This window comes from Ochlerotatus camptorhynchus, unplaced genomic scaffold (genome assembly GCF_037179485.1).
Source record: "Ochlerotatus camptorhynchus isolate MF236.1 unplaced genomic scaffold, CSIRO-AGI_Acam_v1.1 ptg000494l, whole genome shotgun sequence".
In the NCBI taxonomy this organism is placed as follows: Eukaryota; Metazoa; Arthropoda; class Insecta; order Diptera; family Culicidae; genus Ochlerotatus; species Ochlerotatus camptorhynchus.
In genome coordinates, this window is record NW_027040979.1 from 641,259 (window position 1) to 653,609 (window position 12,351).

The window sequence follows — 12,351 nt, forward strand, 5'->3', positions numbered from 1 at the left end:
GTCTAAATAATTATGTCGCAATGTTATGAAAAAATAAGAAAATTATACTAGGTATATCAAATTTGTTTTAAGCAAAAACACTCTTTTAGTGGATATTTTCCACAAATGCTTTATACAACTATATGAAAATGAATATGGATGATTAGGGGAGGGGAGAAATGGGGGTCTAAAACTGCTTAGAACCGCATTGCATATGGGCAGCCCCTTACTTGACTACCAGAAATCCTTTTATTTATATCAAACTGCTGTGGGCCGCTGAATCTCACTCAGTGATCGAGCAAGATCACGTCGCTATCTTCTCCCCTTCCATGCAAATCCAGTTCTGCCGCCGTGAAAAGGAAGGTCCCTCTTCTTCTCATTCTTGACTCCGGACGTTGAACTTTGCTCCGCAATCCAGCGCCAATCACCCACGGACTTCGACTGTCATCATTAACGGCAATCGAATGACTAGGTAGGCGGCTTCCACACCTGGTCAAATATCGCACCTGTCAACACATGGGCCACGACCACGATGGTAAATGACAGGTGGGCAGGAACTCACAGTCTCCCAGTGTTGGTGAGTTCTTTGCCGTTAATGTTCACGAAAAGTTCACTATTTTGCTATACAGAAATTCAAAACAAAAATTTTTATCTGCGGATTTGAACAGTTTTTGACCTGTTTCATACTACCGGAAGGTGTATACTGGTCACAAATGCCGTGCCAAACTGATTTCCTACTCAATTAATCAATCTTTGATGTGAAATTCGCTAATAAACACGAGGCGCATTTCTTATAGCAAACATGCCATAACAAAATGGGCATGGTTCATTTATGTAAACAAACTAACACTTCTTCCGACTGTGGCACCTATGTATTTCCCATCGTGGGCCACGACCAATGAGGCTCAGAGTTCTGAGTAAGCCCCATAAACAGAGAAAAATTATAATTCACACATCGATTATACATGAGTAAATATCTACACGGTTAGAAAAAAGTACCCAAAATTAAGTTCTTTTCACTCATCTCGGCACTATAGTGCAGGAACCCAAAAGTAGGTAAAGCTGGTCAAAGTAATTTTCATTTACTTGTGTGCAGTTCGTATGGAATTTTCCACTTGCTTTTTAACCAAAAGTAAGTTAGTTGTACCCAACAGTAGGTAAATATGGTTATACTCAACGTTGGGTTCCCACACTTTACTACCCCTGTTGGGTCGGTTTACTCCTCCGTTTTTGACAACATTAGAAGGAGAAAAGGAGACGAACTAGTCAAAAGTAGGTAAAAGTGAACTTTCCGTTGGGTACTTTTTTCTTACCGTGTATAAGAAAAACCCACCAAAATTAAAAATAGACAACAAAATACACGGCAAATGAATCCGACTCATATCCGAGCCCATGCAAACTCGCAAAAGCGCAGGACATCCACAGAATGAGTAAATCTCCACTCAAATATGAGTAAATATCTCCCATTAATACCCGAGCAGAGATCCACCCTATCCACACCTCCGCGAACCCGAGTGAACGGGACGCAAACATGAGCCAAATTCACTTGCCGTACACCCTACAACCCGCGTCACTGAGTATTATTCAACGGCAGTGTATGTGAATCGCTCTTTCGAAAAAGCATTAGTTCACCCTAGGCCATCTGTTGGCAGATAGCTTAACGACATTTAAAGAAGAATATACTTGAAGCAGCTTACGATGAGCAGACAAAATGAAGGATGGACAATGTTGTCAGCTGAAACCGAATCGATCATAATTGCTAGCATGTGGAACAAATAAATCGGTTAAAATAGCTAAATTTAGCAAACCAGTCATTCTCACTGAAAAATAAGTTATTTAAATGGACGATTGGTATACAATAATTTCAATAAATATCAGTGACTGAAGAATATTTCAATGATTTTTTCAATGAATTGAATTAACAAAAAACTTATCTTCTGTAATCCTCCGGTGTTCTGGCATCCCAGTAACAAAAGCTCAAGTATGATGCTATTTTGAATGCAAGATTCAGCAGGTCGTCGCTTTGGTTTGCAGAAAACTATCACTCACACCACAAACCTATTTGCCTCGGACACCATTTTGTTCGTTGCTTCGTCATCTTCTGACCAATTTATCGTTTAACGGGCATTAAAAAAATTACAACACTTGGTGCTTCAATCACCATTTCAATTTTGTTTCCTTTGTTAAAACTGAGGTCTCAACCACCGCAAAAAAAAACTTTCCTCATTACGGAATGAAATCATTTTCTACAAAACACTTTATGCACTACACATTGACTCTCGTTGCACGAATCAACACAAACAACCGCTCAACACGACATCCTGAAGGAAACTGATTAAAGTTTTCTTTCCTATCATAATGAATAAAGAGCCTGAATTTATAAAGAGACGCTTGACGTGCTTGAAAACATCTGCTACCTTTCCCCTTCCTTTTGCCGTATAAAACTCCTGTCCCGGAAGCTGCTTGTAGTCGGCTTTGACGTAGGTTTCGTCGTCCATTACCACGCAGTCAAACTTCGTCAGCATCGTCGTGTACAGCCTCCGGGACCGCGCTTTGGCCGTCGTATTTTGTTTATCATCGCGATTTGGAGTCACTACCTTCTTGTAAGTCGATAGTCCAGCTCGTTTTTTGGCTCGATGCACGGTTGTAGACGATACACCCAGCTTATTTGCGGCATCTCGGAGAGAGAGGTTAGGGTTTCGCTAGAAACTACCGGCAACTCTCTTTGTCGTCTCAGCGTCTTCCGGTTTTCGATTTCCCCCCGATCCAGACTTCCTGGCTGTCGACAAACGTTCCCCAAACACTTTAATTACATTTGTAACGGTTGATTTGGCAACTTTTAGCGATTTTGCCAACTTTGCGTGCGAGTAGCTCGGATTTTCGCGATGCGCGAGCAAAATTTTGATACGCTGCTCTTCTTGCTTGGACGGCATTTTGACAACTGAAGAGTGAATTCCAAAATCAAAATAGGAGCAACATTCTACACACACACACCTTCAAAATGAGGGGTGTTCAGGTTTTTTAAATGCAAAATTGAAAGAAATACGTCAAGTTGATATTGACCAAATTTTGACCGTATCACCCTTTAGTGTTAAAAATCCTCAAAATTAGATGTTGGGCAGCAGGACTGCAACATGGTTCTGTCTAGGGAAAATGTTTTGCGATAAACGGGTCCACTTTGACACCAAGTCGGGTGGTTCTGCATCCTTGAACGATCAGTTCTTCTTTCTCGATCGGAGTTCCATGCAGGTGGTCGTTCACTTAAAGCATATCGTTCACTTAAACAGTTTCGAAAAATTACTTTGAATACACGTTCAAGTTGGTTAGCAAGTTGATGTCAGTTACCTGCAGCTCAAACAGCAGGGGGTGTTTTAGATCAACGTTCACTTGACAGACGTCGATATTTGACTGTCGTCTTCGCCTGACGAAAATCTATCGAGCTAAAATGAATTGATGAGGGCAAGAATGAACTGATATCTATTTTTGCTATGAGAAAAACGATAAGTGAATAATATATCATGAGGCATTTAAACCACAACAAAACTTACCTAAAAAAATCTTAATTGCAACGGAAAATCCTTCGCCAAAACCTGACTACCCAATTAAATCGGTGCTCCTTTGCAGTGTTATTTTTGTTCATGTTGTATCAAATGGTTCTACATAGTTTGCAGCAGAAGAATATCATGAGTCACGTCGCGTGGCCAAGGCACATTGGTGTAACCGTCGTACAGTAGGACAAAATCAAATAAAGTGGGACATGGCTATTTTCGAGTTGGCGCCGGTTGTGTAGTGGTAAGCGTGACTGCTTTATCACCCCAATGGGTCTAGGTTCAATCCCAGTATTCAGAACGGAAGTAAAGCCGTTGGTCCCGGCCCATGTGTGTTTGAATGAGTGCAATATCCTACGCAGGTGTGAAAGCTGCCTGCCTGCACATTCGATTGCCGTCAATGGATGGCAATCGATGTCCTTCGGTGATTGGCACTAGATTGCGGAACAGAGACCGACGTTAAATAAAGGAAAAAGAAGATAGCCATTTTCGACGAAACTATTGTGTGCAGCATTTAGACAACCGGTGAACACTCGTGTTAATTTCAGTTATCGTGGGGACGTAATTTGTGATGAGCCTCGGTCCCTTTCAAATTGTATCATTATTTATGTACGGTTTTATATTTGAAATGACATTTCACATTCATCTAGTGATGGTCGATTTCCATTCGAATAATCGATAAATCGATTAACGAACCGAAAAATAAAATATTTGTAATTGGAAAATCAAAGTTGGCACTCGTGGAGAATAGACGAACTATGAAAGTGATGATGGTTTCAAAATTTTCCACGGAGAGGTATACGAGTGCAATCTTAAAACGATTTTATTTTGAAAATGGAGCACTGTATTTAAATCTGGCTGTTGCTACAGTTGTAGAAAAGCTGAAATCTATGCATACACCTAAAAATCTGAAAAGAAATTATTTTTTCTATGTTATATATCTATTGAGTAGTCTTTAAGTTTTCTACTAACGTAGCATTAACCAGATTCAAATAAAATGCTCCATTTGCAAAACAAAGGCATTTTAAGATTGAACTCGTATACCTCACCGTGTAAAATTTTTAAACCATCATCACTTTCATAGTTCATCTATTCTCCACGAGTGCCAACTTTGATTTACCAATCGATTATATCCTGGGGTGGGACGAGCTGTCAAACCAGCGTACAGATCATTCTTGTATGAAATTGGTTCCAAACGTAAACAAACCCTGTAGGTTTCTTATGGCTTGTTTACGTTTGGAACCAGTTATGCAAGGTAGGTGACGATTGTTCGTATTTGACAGCCACCTCCCCTCCTTGGTTATATCATGCCGATATAAGCATTAACATCTCCAGAGGATCATCACCGATCGTTTCAAACATGTGCTGCAATCTCATTGGTGGAAAAATGGCAGCACAGCGACCAAACAATAATCGATTAGTTGTTAATCGAGTAATTAAATAATGGGACATCTCTGATTTTGGTGTGATTGTTTTGATAAAAATGAGCGCAAAATTTCATCTCTACCAAGGGGGCAGCAAAACCACAAAATTACCTTGAATACGGGGGGTATTCATTGGATGAAAGAGACCTTGAAAGAGGACACTAAAATAAAAAGTTTTTCTTCCGACAGTTTCATATTAGTATTCATCTTTGAATTAGATGCCTTCTACCATATTCCTTCATTTTTTAAGTACTTTATTTCAAATCGTGTGTAGCGTGTAATTCAGTAAGACATAGTGGATCCCAATGGTTGGGATAAATCGTAGTGGATCCCAATGGTTGGGACAAAGCATGGCGACTGTTATTTAAATCTGAAATCTACGGGAAGTTGCAAGTAACATCGCAGTGAGTAACAATTGCGCGACAGACACCCAAACGCCACGGGTAGTGTAGAGTACAGTACAGTGCAGTATGAAAAATCAGCAGTAAAAAAAAACCAAAAAAAAACCGTCAATACAGCGCTAATACAAAGGTTGTTCTGCAGTGGTAAAGAACAGTATCCTCCCTTAAATCCAGTGTGACAACGAACGATACAAAATGGGTACGTCCGAATTTAAAGAACAAGACGTCAAACAATTGGAGGACCAACAAGGGACAGTGATAGAAAATCAGCAAATCCATACAGAATACGTAGGAACGTTGCCAATTTTGAAAATTTTAAAATTATCAGTTGAAGACCCGAATAAACCAAAAAGGGTCTATAATAAAAAAAACGAAGAAAAAAAATAGCAGTTGCGCATTGCAAAAAGCAAGCGCTGAAAACGGCACGTTCCATAGCCGTCATTCAGAATTTGTGAGAAGAGACGAAACATTTGAAAGCGAAACAGTTGTGAAGAAAAATGAAGAAACAACGTGTGTCAAATGCACAGGTGCATCACAGTGTCATCTTAAATGACCTTAAACAAAAACAAATCAAATTGAAGGCCCTATTTTGTACACAAAATCTCAACGATAAACACACAGAGAAGAACACAAAGCCAATTAAAAATTCAAAAACACAGAAAACGGTAGCGATTCAACAAAATCAGTGCATCGAAACCTATGCAGCACCAAGAAATAAAATTGAAGATCACCAATGTCTGAAAGAACGCGCCAAGGAGAACGTGAGGCAGTGGGGAGTACGTTGCAAATTTGACGTTAAGAAAATCCAAGCATTGGCCGCTCGACTTAAAGTGGAAAGCGGAATGAAAACACCTAGGAGACATTAAACCTAGCAACGACAACAGGAACGGTGACGCGAGACAACGAGAACGACAACGCGGCGAAAACCATACCAACTAATTAGGACGACAAAAAAAGGCTCAGCAAACCAGTTGATAGAGTAAGTGATTATATATTTCGTATTTAATGGACACAGAAGTAGATCCGTTAGTTCGCAGTCTCACCAATATATTGAAAAATTAAAAAAAAAATCGCCTAATAGGAGGTTCTTGAAACATACTTTAATGGCAGCTCTAAGTATGCACCTTAAGTGTTGATAAAACGATCCATAAAATATTGGAAAACGTTCCATTAAAAACATTCAATTGATCCAAAAAGCATCAGAGCAAATCCCATAAAAAGTGTGGATGATCCCATAAAAAATATCAAGATTATCAATATTTTATGTGAAATTTAGCAACACAATTTAAAAATGTTATGCTAAATTTCTAAATAATGAGCATTGGAATTGTACGAATTACGCATAAACATATTACAATTGATCTATAAAACATTGAGCAATGAACCTTAAACTAAAGAAAGTGATCCATAAAAAATCAATTTTGCGCATGATCCATAAATTAGACGTATATTATTCATGTTTATTACATTATTTATTAAATTTTGATCCATAAACCTTGAAAAATTGCACTGCTTATCTGCTTAGATTTACAATCTTGTCTATGTATTTTACGAGGTATTTTAGGTAAAGGTGCGAAGCGACGGGCAAGCGTCTAGAATTAGCTTCCAAAAGAAGATTCTATAATAATATTCTTAAGAAGAAACCTATTGAAGCTTCATTTAGAAACTTCTTTAAGCTTATTATAGACGCTCGCCCATCGTTCCACTCTTCGGAAAAAAAAAACACGAGCAGAAGAGTAATCCTGAGTAGCTACGCAGTAATGTAGCAATTCTCCAAGGTTTATTGATCAAATTAAAAAAAGGGTCCAAAACATGAAAAACATAGCTATATCCCATATAATACAATTGGAACACACCATAATAAGAACGTAGATTCGGAGAGCTACGGTAACGGCCGCTGTCAGAAATGGCAGACGTCAGGTTTGTTTCAACGGACTGTGAGTTTAGATAGGTTGGAGTAAGAACAAGAAAAAAGAGGATAAGAAAGTACAATTCCAAACCATCTACAACACGTTTTACAGCTAAATTAAGATAATTGCCTAAGTCGAGTATTAGTACAAGACACTGAAGAAGTCTGCACATTGTAGACGAAATACGCGTATCTGTCAAGGATAAGCAAATAAAGAAGTGGAATTAAATGGAAAATACTAATCCTTCTCTCTCTCTCTCTCTCTCATTATACAGGTATTCCACTAAGACGCCTACATTCATAAGGATGCCTAAATTTGTTACTATACCTATAGTTTAATTTAATTGTAGTGATTTGTAGTGAACACCCTTCATTTGCTCAATCTAGATACTATAATTTGATACTCAAATCTGGTAACCTACAATTTGTTCCTAAACACTATATTTATACTTGATTTACCCTAAGTAACTTGTAGCTCATTCTACATCGTTTGCGAGCCTAACTAAAATAATAAATGAATTCATAAATCCAAAAGCTAGCTAAATCTTTGTTGAAAGAGTGACGGAAAATAACTCTCGGTTTGAAAAATCTCCCGCTCAGCAGCCTATCGCTTTTCATGGAGGATTCTCTTCCTCCAGCGCTTTTCTCCTGCTTTAACTGGTCTAGGGATTCCTCCGGGCTGACCTCATTGGTACTTCCTTTTCCAGATTCGGATCCGGAATCACTCCTCGCACTATTCTTTCTGCTAGGTGGTTTCTTTGGAGCACGTCTGCGGAACCTCTTTTACAGCTGTTGTCTTATCAGCACAACTATAATGGGTAAAAAAATCGCACACATCACACTGGATCATATCATCTACGTAGTCATGGACTTCCAAAAGCGTACCGTTTCGATCGCTGTTCTGTTCTTCACTCAACGGTGGTGTTGATCCCTCTGACATTTTGAGATTATATCCGATTTTGTTCTTCAAGAATGTTCGGATTAATAAAAGCAACTTCCTTAGAGCAGTCTCGTTTTAGACAGCTTGAACCTGAAAAAGGTTTTATTATAAGCATTAAGATTGATTTGGACTTTATATTAGCCTAATCCAAAGATGGCTATATTTTTAAGTGTGCAAACTTGATTTTCTATGGATCACTTTCTTTAGTTTAAGGTTTATTGCTGAATGTGTTATGGATCAATTGCAATATGTTAATATGTAATTCGTACAATTTCAATGCTCATTCTTTAGAAATTTAGCGGTACATTTTTACAATTGCGTTACTAAATTTTACATAAAATATGGATCATATTGATATTTTTTATGGCTCATTCACACTTTTTTAAGGATTTTCTCCGAAGTTTTATGGATCATTTGGATGTTTTTTTATGGAACGTTTTCCAATATTTTATGGATCATTTATTGGTTTTTATGTTGGAAAGTATGTTTGCCTACTTTAATACAAAAGCTAAAGCTTAGTAAACAAACGTATGAAAAATTATTACTTTTATTAGAATTCCACAAAGGTGCAGACATTATTTTATTGGCTATTAGGAATACCTACAGCCAAATTCAAATTGTCATTAATAGCAAGCTCGAATTAGGTACAAATCTGATAAGATTTAAAACTGTTGCCTTAGCATTATTATTTTCAATAAGAATTAAAAACACTTTTTTGAAACACAACATGGCAAATAACATAGAAATTTTAAAGTTGATTGCAACACTGTTGCCTCAGTTTGATGGTTCAGCAGACAAGTTAGAGAGAACCATAGCCTCATTAAATGCAATAAAAACTCTAATCAATTACAACAATAAGGCTATCGCAATCCAAGTGATATTATCACGCTTGGAGGGGAAAGCACGTTCCGCTGTGAACGATGCCCCCGAAACAGTTAATCAAATCATTATCAGCTTAAAGGAGAGGTGTGAAAGAGTACAATCTCCTGAAGCTATTGTTTCAAAATTAATTGCAACTAAACAAACAACGACATTAATAGATTTTACAGAAAAAAATCGAAAAATTGTCAGTAGAACTCGAGAAAACTTATCTAGCGGAAAATTTTCGACTAGAATGGGCTTCCAGATTGTCAGCTAAAACAGCAATTAAAGCTTTAGCAAAAGGGGTAAGAAATCCAGAAACACAGCTTATACTCAAAGCTGGACAGTTTGAAAACCTTGCCTTTGCAGTTACTAAAGCTACAGAACTTGAAGCTGACCAAAACCAACAAAAACAAATGTTTTGGACAAATTTAAGCCAACCTTGGTTTGCAAATCCACCCCGATTTACAACCTCAAATTATCGAGGAAGAGGATCAAATTATAAAGGCAGGAGTTATTCAGCTCACCACTTTAGCCAAAATCGTTTTCAATCTCGCAATGGAACAGATCGTTTTCAAAATGTAACAGATCGGTTCCGAAATCAAAGCAATAGAAGAAATCAACAACAAAATAGTCGACTTCAATATCCTCATTATCGTGGACGTGGAAGTGCGAACAACAACATGAATGTTGCTCGACAAGAAAATCATGAACAGCAACAGCAACCCCAACAAAAACTACAACAACAACAATCTCATTCATCAGACAATTCTTTTTTAGGAATGTCGTACGGGCAGTGTCTTACTCATTGAGAGTATCTGCCTCTAATTTTGTCTTGCTTAAAACTGATCTAACAGATTCACAGTGTTCTTTTATCGTAGATTGTGGGTTCAGTAATTAAATCAAAATGTATAAAACCTAGTAAAATATATTTTCCAAATCATAAGTGTAATATAATTGGTATAGGTAAAGGCATGATAATTACAATAGGGAGTACCAATAGTGAAATTACGATAAGTGAACATATGATTAAACAAATGTTTCACATAGTTCCCTCCCCTTGGCTAGTTTATTCACCTTGTTTCTGGTGGGCGGACTTAATTTCATGCTTTTTAGTGTAGTATTGTATTGTATAGACGGTAGGTTTATGGCCGGCGTTGCTGGCTCATGCCGCGAAAGAATGGCGCCATGGGCAGGCAATGGGGATTACTAAGCTTACCCTCTCTGATAAACCACTGCATGAGAGAACCAAAATCTAGTCGAGCAGTGATAGTATCACACTTGTTACTCCTTTGCTTGAGAGCCGCGTCGTAGTACGCTTACGTATAGGCACTGACGTTGGGTGCGATACTGGCGGGTTTTGCCGCAAATCACTCTTATTTTTTTTACGCAGATAGATTTATTTGGGTTTGCAAGGGAATTATACTATTGAAATATTTCAGAAAGTGCCCAACAGTGCTCCTTCTACTTGCGTGATAAGCTTTCATTGTTGTTTTCATTGAGGTATTATTCAGGGAACAATGCTAAGCACCATTTTTATACATGGTATTGTAACTAATCTTATATGTGCTTCATTTTGATTTGGGATAAGTGTTTGAACTATGACTCGGGATTTCCACTGTGGTGTGCTTCTATTGTGACATACTAATATGTATTTTTGTGGTGCGACATAGTGGAAACGTGAGAGCGTAATTGGAATATTTACCCTATACAATATACAATTTAAAATCAGCAGGGAAACTAACTTCAAAGTGAAGCATTTTAGTCACTTGAAGGTGTCACTTGGGACGAACAAAGATATAATTAATATATGTCAAAGCCAGCAGTACTTGAAACACGTTAAATTTTAGTTTAAAAGCATGGGTGATGATTGTGTAGGTAGATAAGAGATTTCAGTTATTTATTAAATAAGACTAAATAATCATCAAATGAACTTCAATAAGCGAATTCAGAAAGTTAATTAACATAAGAGATAGGAAGCGGGGGTCCGCTTAGGGAGGCAACTAGCCTTTAGAGTTGTATAATAAATCTTTCTATATATTTAGTATATTTGTTAATTACAGACAATGTCAATAGCAATCATATCTTCAATCAGGCGCTTACGAATAAGAGAAGTTTTAGGAAAGGTGTGTTGAATATGTTGATAGGTTTCAAATAAGGATTGTTCTGCTTCAGTTTTCGATAAGGTATCAACTAAATCCTTTTGATAAAATTTTCAAAAATCAAATTTATTGAGTGATTTATTGAAAGACACCTTCATTGAAACATTGCATTGCGTTAGAAAACAGTATTCTTCTCTTCTCGGGGCGACCCCTGCGTAGCGGTTAGCATCCATACCTCTCACGCCAAAGTCACGAGTTCAAATCTCACCCCCGGACAAGTCACGAATGACCCAAGAGCGTTAAAGTGACTATAATTTAAAAAAAAGCGAAAATTGACAAGTCATACATCTAACATATTAGTAGTAGCAGTGTCGCATAATCTTATAACAATTGCTGCAAATAGTGCTGGAGGGGCCGGCAGGACTGAATACGGATCAAAACTAACATAACTCTTAAAACTAAAATGATCCCGGAACTAACACTTATCCATTGCACTTTTAGTTATATATTAGTTTTATTTTCCTACTAATTTATCTATGCTTCTTTCTATTGTTTGGATCAAGTACAACTAATACTAATCTACCTTTATGTATGATTTGCTCCCTTTTAACCCATTATCTTTATGAATGGCGAATCATATGACGAGAGACACGTACAAGCTGGAATTCAAAGAAATAACCTAACTCAATGGACTAAAGATAAGAAATAAAAACACTTCGAACAGGATATTAAACAACCCGCATAAACGCGAACCATAAATTGACCTTACCTAAAATGGTTAAAAATTGTTTATAATCCCTGCTAAACTTTAACTGAAATGGTTATGGAACTTTACATGAACGTTTAATGATAAAGTTTCAACCTTATGTATTATGGTTTTTTGGAACTGGACCTTACAAATAATGGGTTGTTAAGAACCATTACCATTCCAAATTATTGTTTTCTCCATACATTTTCAGAAAGAGAACTATATAAGAGCGTTTTTACTTATGATTTGAGAACATTAATGGTAATGGTTATGGTAGTCAGTAAGGTCCATTAATGGTTTTGTATTATCGCTCAACTTTACGTGGAATATATCGTGAATTGGTAATCAGTAAATTACAGGCAACCAATTCGCGATATATTCCACATAAAGTTGATCGATGTTACAAAACCATTCGTGGACCTTACTGACTACCATAACC